The sequence below is a fragment of the Triturus cristatus genome, chromosome 4_2, assembly GCF_964204655.1.
Source record: "Triturus cristatus chromosome 4_2, aTriCri1.1, whole genome shotgun sequence".
In the NCBI taxonomy this organism is placed as follows: domain Eukaryota; kingdom Metazoa; phylum Chordata; class Amphibia; order Caudata; family Salamandridae; genus Triturus; species Triturus cristatus.
The window spans coordinates 347,185,955-347,191,954 of NC_140586.1; the positions used below are offsets into that span (position 1 = coordinate 347,185,955).

The window sequence follows — 6,000 nt, forward strand, 5'->3', positions numbered from 1 at the left end:
CAAATAACATCCCTATATATTGCAGTCACTGTTCCCAACAAGCTGCGCGCGTGAGCACGCGCACACAGAAGTCACCCTAAGCGCGCAGTGTGCTGTATTTAGCACGCACTCCTGCGACAACGTTCGCGCCGCCGCATTTAAAATGCGAGCGGCATGAAAAACTGCCATTTCCTCGTTGCGGGAGACGACGATTCTTGCAGTGCACAGCTGCGAGGCTGATTGTGGTCCTTTGAAATAGTATTCGTGTTAATTGCAGCACACACGGGCGCCGCGATTAACATGAATAGTAACTCAAAGGGGCCCGATCAGCCCCGCAGCTGTGCACTGTATGAAAAGGAATGCAGAGTGTCAAGCACTGCGTGTGCTAAAGCACATGTCATTTGAGACTGCTTGTGACCCTTTGAGTTGCCTTCCTCCAGCTCTCTGTAGGGGAGAGATGAACGGTCTTCAATGTCAATAACAAACAGCACCTGTAAACGCAACACTGTCCGTATAGTCTTATTACACACGAATGCAGCTCACACTGTCAGAAAAAGTAAAAAACGTTCTTACGTACAGTAAGAAAAGGTTCGGCATCATCAACTCCAACAAAAACATATGGCTGTATAACACCACAAAATAACAATCTAAAGATGCACAGGCAGATGCATTCTTCGCAATAACGCATTCTCAGTAGATCCTGGGTGACTCACTGCTTTAAAAATCTGCATAATCGAAATCAGCAACAAATCGCATTCAGCCTGCCTTTTCCTGACACACACGGATTCCCTGCTCTCTGCTCCGGAAACAGACAGAGGACTACAGTGTGAAAGTTAAAGTTAAATCAGGTAAAGAGAGCGTAGCCATTGTTTTGTTTCGTGCTTTGGCTCCCTGCAACAAACACATTTTTACTTATTGAAAAATTAAGAGAACCAGTTGGCAAACTCACAGCAAAGACAATCTAGCGTTAATTCCACAGTTTTCTGCACTGCACTAAATGAGCACTATTACCGTTTCAAGATGGCTACGCATAGTCAGAATGTGCGAAGAGTGTGTTTTACTACAGATCAGACTGAATCACCAGAGCACTTACTCTGTCGAAGCAAAGCCGCACCCGCGCTCTGATTTCACATCATACTGTGCCAAAACTGTGTATTCGTTGATTTTGGTGCTCGAGCCAAGACGGATTTTTCTGGAAGTTTCATCCTAAAATATCTTTGCGAGATGTTCCACTTCCTATCTGAAAGCAATTTACATGTTCAGAGGCAAAGTGCTATTTGCACTCATTTTGATTGCTGCAGTGCTTTACAAGAGGGAAAATTGGGAAAACTCGTCACAAATCTGCAGGTTCCACAAGACTGTGCAGGAAGACCGTTTTCAATCAGAATATTTGGTCCTGATTATGAACTGTCAATCTGGTGCATGAGAAGCGACCAAACAAGGTTGCAAGCGTGTAAACAAAAGGAGTTGCAACCAGCTACCTTTACATTTTTAAATGTTGGACGACAGATCATATGTATGACAATGTCTTTAGTCTCCCTGAACAAAGGAACTCTTCCCCAGTTCACATCTACGAGCCTAACAAGACGATGGCAATCAACCAAGGGTCACGCGTCGTGGAAGACCTCCCACAAAAACTATCAATAAGTATTTGTAGAGCGCGCTAATCACCCCACTGTGTATCCATTTGCTACGGAATGTAACGGAAAGTTTCACTTTGAGCTGAACTCTGAATGCCTGGCGATCCAAGAAAGCGTTGACATGAACAACACCTCATCTTACCACCCGGTTTCAACGTATGCAGCTTTTCCAGGCCCTACAAACCTTTGGGCATCTCTGCACTATCGAAGTATCCAAAATACGGTTTATGTTTCCTGTACAGAGGATTTCGTTCACTGGGGAATCAATACTTGTCGGGACAGTTTTGATCCTAATATTCATCAGAATAGGAACGGAAACTTTCAGTGTTTGTTTCCGTCTTCCAGCCCTTCCTCAAATGAGCATCCATTTATAGCAGTTAGCTGTTCCACAAACGCAACTCTGTCTGTTCCCTTCCTGTTCAGATCAGGAATTTTCTGCAACAACTTTGTGACACCTACAAACACTATTTTCAACTTCTTCTTTCATTACATATCAAGACGAAACTTTTTATAATGGTATGCCAATCTGTCCCAATGGCACAGGAGGACATCACAGCAGCATTCTTTACCGTCACCTGGCTAAGCTCACAGCAGATAAGATATAGTCTTAAAACCTGCCGCTATGGTCTAAGCCGCTAACTAAGGCCTTGCTTCGCCATGCTAGGTTTAATTTGAAGGGAAGAGCAAAAATTAAGGAAGGGGACCAGAAACGGTCCACATGGCCTCTTGCGGCAGGTTAGAAGGCTACCACAATTTAGGGTCACTTTCTTTTTTTTTTTAATAATGCGATCCATGGCTGGGAAGGATGTCGGGCTATGCCCAACCTTTTCCAAGGCAAGATGTGGTGAAGATTCGAGGCACTCACCCGGCCTGCCGTCAGACCGCCAACTTCACCAATTCATGTTCTACCGCCAACCCAGCCACATTGTTTCCCTGGCTTTAGGGCACGTTAGCAATTCAAAAGGGTGTCTTCTGTGGCTTCTACGCATTACAGCATTAGAACTTTCAAGGCGCAGGTTTCTTTTTAATACAGTTTACCACTAGCTGACATTCCCATTTTCTCCATAAAGCTCTCAAGTTCCCAGCGTTCTAATATTGCATATGACAACACTATAGGGGGCTACAATTATCATTAAGTGATCTCTGGTAGAGTTATTGACAGAAGCGAGAGGACAGAGAATGTAGCAAATGTGACAGACGAGGCAGAACGGCTATAAAGATATCTCAACGTTCCGGTCAATGATGTAGCAATGCTCTAAATTAAACAGGGGAACGCCACAATGATGACACTCGCTAGAATGTTGGAGCAGGTGGCTTATTCCAACCATTATTTGATCGTTGCAACTTCACTCTTCCAAATAAATCTTGCAAAATTCCAATACTCTAAGACATCAAGCCCTTAATACACTAACGGGTGTGCTGGTGCTCATGGGGAGCTGCACGGTTTTGCGATGCCATGAAGGGCTTTTGTGATGAAAAGTAAATAGACGCAATCCTTTGCGCTTACGCAAATTTGTGCCACGGGAGTGCCTACACAAAAACTTAGAAAATGCCCAAGAAGGCGTCCTTCATCCGCACCAGTCTAAGATCCGCTGGCCCTGTATACGTTTTTGGACCCGCAACTTATAATACAAATATATATTTATACATGGGAAAAGATAAATGCGAAAAAGGTTTTGTGTTGCATGTTTCTTAATATGTAAAGAGTATATCTATCTGAAATACTGCCCTACTTATGCAGGTGGGATAGCTCTCCTTCCAGACCTTCTAAGGGACAACTCTGGGGCACCAGAGTCCACTGAACCTTTGCGGATTCCATCATTACCGCACCCTGAGGACCATTACATATTTTTCCTCGACAAACTTTCATCCAGGGCCACAGACAGAAAACAATGCACATCTTCTGAGTTATGCTTTAATCCCCGGCATTTATTGTTTTACAAATTAAGCAATGTATCCCGCAGTATTTGGCAATAGTTGAAATTGATAAATGAAGATGAACGCTGCAGGCTACAGCAAAAAGATTCCATTCCACAACTTATTGTGTATATGTAATCTTGTATAGACTCTCAAAATGTACCCACCCAATGAACAGTGCTCCAGTTAAGAATCTTTAGTAAAACCTTATGATGGCACCACCGTTGGAGTCTTGTGCTTTTGTAAACCTGAAGTGTACTTGCCTGTGTAACCAATTCATGTCGTGGCGGGTGTATCCAAATTGCAAATTTGCCTTAAGACCCTTAACGTGGCACTGTATGTGTGGAAATGCACCATCTTCTCAGATTTTTAAGCAAAAGTTTGTAGTGATATTTGGCACTGCACACACGCACGGTCTGGTTCCTGGCGCACATAGCCATGGCTGCAGCGCACAGAGACCCTACACTGCCGCACACAGAGGAAAATAATTAGAGGGAACATTGATTGCAGTACCACAAAAACAGCAACAAGCATTGGCATAGCCAATAGGTCTTGCCTTTGGGACCTTATAAGTTTTTTTTCCATGGAACAGTTGTTGTTGCACCAAGGATATTGTGCTGCACAACTAAATACTTATAAGGTCCCAAAAGCGAGACCTATTGGCTATGCCAATGCTTGTTTTTACGATAGTTATATGGCTTGCCATGGAAAGGGGCAATTGTAGCCAACGGTCTACTAGTGATGAGAGTCTATCCATGGCAGGGCTGTATTTCAAATAAACAACCTGCTCCCTGTCCCTATGTTATATAATCTGTAAGTATTTAGTAGAGTCAGCAGACCACTTAAAAGGGTGTTCGCACGCAGGAGGGGAGGTGGCCTCTGCAAGAGGGAACAGTTCGGATTTTGCCCAGTTGAGGCACAGGCCCAACAGGCCACCAAATTGGATGATCTCCAGCATGATAGGGTCCATGTTATCCGAGGGGTGCCTGACAAATAGTAATATGTTGTCTGTATACATTGACAAAAGGAGAGGGCCAGATTTGAATTGTAGGCCGCAGTGCATGTGGTTCTCCTGCAGGAGCCCTGCTTGGTTCTTCAAGATATGGGAAAGGGTTTGAAAATGGAGCCATCTGATATGTGCTGTAGGGTTCGAGTACAGCAGGGAAACGAAGGCAGTAAATCTTTTGGGTATACCAAGTTAACGTAACGTTGTGAGTAGAAAGGGCCATTCGAGCGAATCAAACGCCTTTTCCGCATCCAGAAAGGCACGACCACAGGAATATCAGGGGAACCCTATTCAAGACAGAGAAGACAGCCTGGAGATTGAGTGAGGTCTATCTATGCGGTTTGAACCCGGTCTGAATAGGAGAGAGCATTTTGTCAAGCAAAAGTGATAGTGTGCTGGCCATCGCTTTGGCAAAGATTTTATTATCAAAGTTGAGTAAAGAAAGGGGTCTATAAGACAAGCAGTGCACAGGCCTTTACCTGGTTTAAGCAGTAAGGAGATTGCAGCTTCACACATTGTGGGAGGAAGAATTCCTTTATCCAGGGCTTCGGAATAGATGTCCAGCAAGTGTGGTATCAGTATGAGCCTATATGCCTTGTAAAAGCCCTGGGGAGGCCATCTAGGCCATTTGCCTTCATGCTGTCTAGGGAGTTAATTGCCTGGGCAATTTTCTTGGAGGTGAAGGGCTCGCTTAAGAACTGGGACTGACCCATAGTTAGCCACACCATGGCCACCTCTTCAAGGAAAGCCTGGCAAGCTGGTGAATATGAAGATAATCGAGTAGTATACAAAGATTTATAATATTAAACGATTTCACGGATATCTTCATTTGCTGTTACATGAGAGCCATTGTCAAGGCTAAGGTTTGTAATATGTCAGTTCCCAGTGGGGGGCACAAAAGACACGATAATGTCTGGCAGGGGCATTCGCCCTGACCGTACCGCTGAAACCCTGACATGCATCCTCCTCAACGTGCGCTCCCTGCACTGACACGCCGTAGAAATCTGGGACCTGATCGACATCCTCTTGCCCAACGTCGCCTTCTTCACAGAAACATGGACCAATGCCACCTACGGCCTCGACATCGCCACTTCCATCCCCGACGGCTACAAGGTCCAGAGAAAAGACCGCCCGCACCGCTCAGGAGGAGGACTCGCCATCGCACACAAGACCCCCCTCCGACTCTCCACATCCAGCACGAGTGACCCCCACTCCAACACAGAACACCTCCACTTCCAGATCCAGACCAGCCCCAGGACAATGCTAGGCAGCATGCTCATCTACAGACCACGAGGACCTCGCACCCAGTCGGCAAGCACCATCGCCTAGCTCGCCGCACCCCACGCCATCACCTCCATGGACTACATTCTTCTCGGGGACCTGAACTTCTACCTCGACAACTGCAATGACACTGAGACTCCATCACTCTCCTCAACAACCTCGCCAACCTAGGACTGA

At 45.5% G+C, this 6,000-nt stretch overlaps 1 long non-coding RNA gene across 1 annotated transcript in view; it reads right to left on the reverse strand.

Moving 5' to 3' along the window:
• LOC146833860 (uncharacterized) overlaps positions 1-784 on the reverse strand; it is a 36,430-nt gene extending 35,646 nt beyond the window's left edge. Inside the window, exon 1 of the long non-coding RNA XR_014960278.1 lies at positions 693-784. This is a non-coding gene — a long non-coding RNA (uncharacterized LOC146833860). The remainder of the gene's footprint in view (positions 1-692) is intronic.
• Between the last annotated feature and the right edge of the window lie 5,216 nt (positions 785-6,000).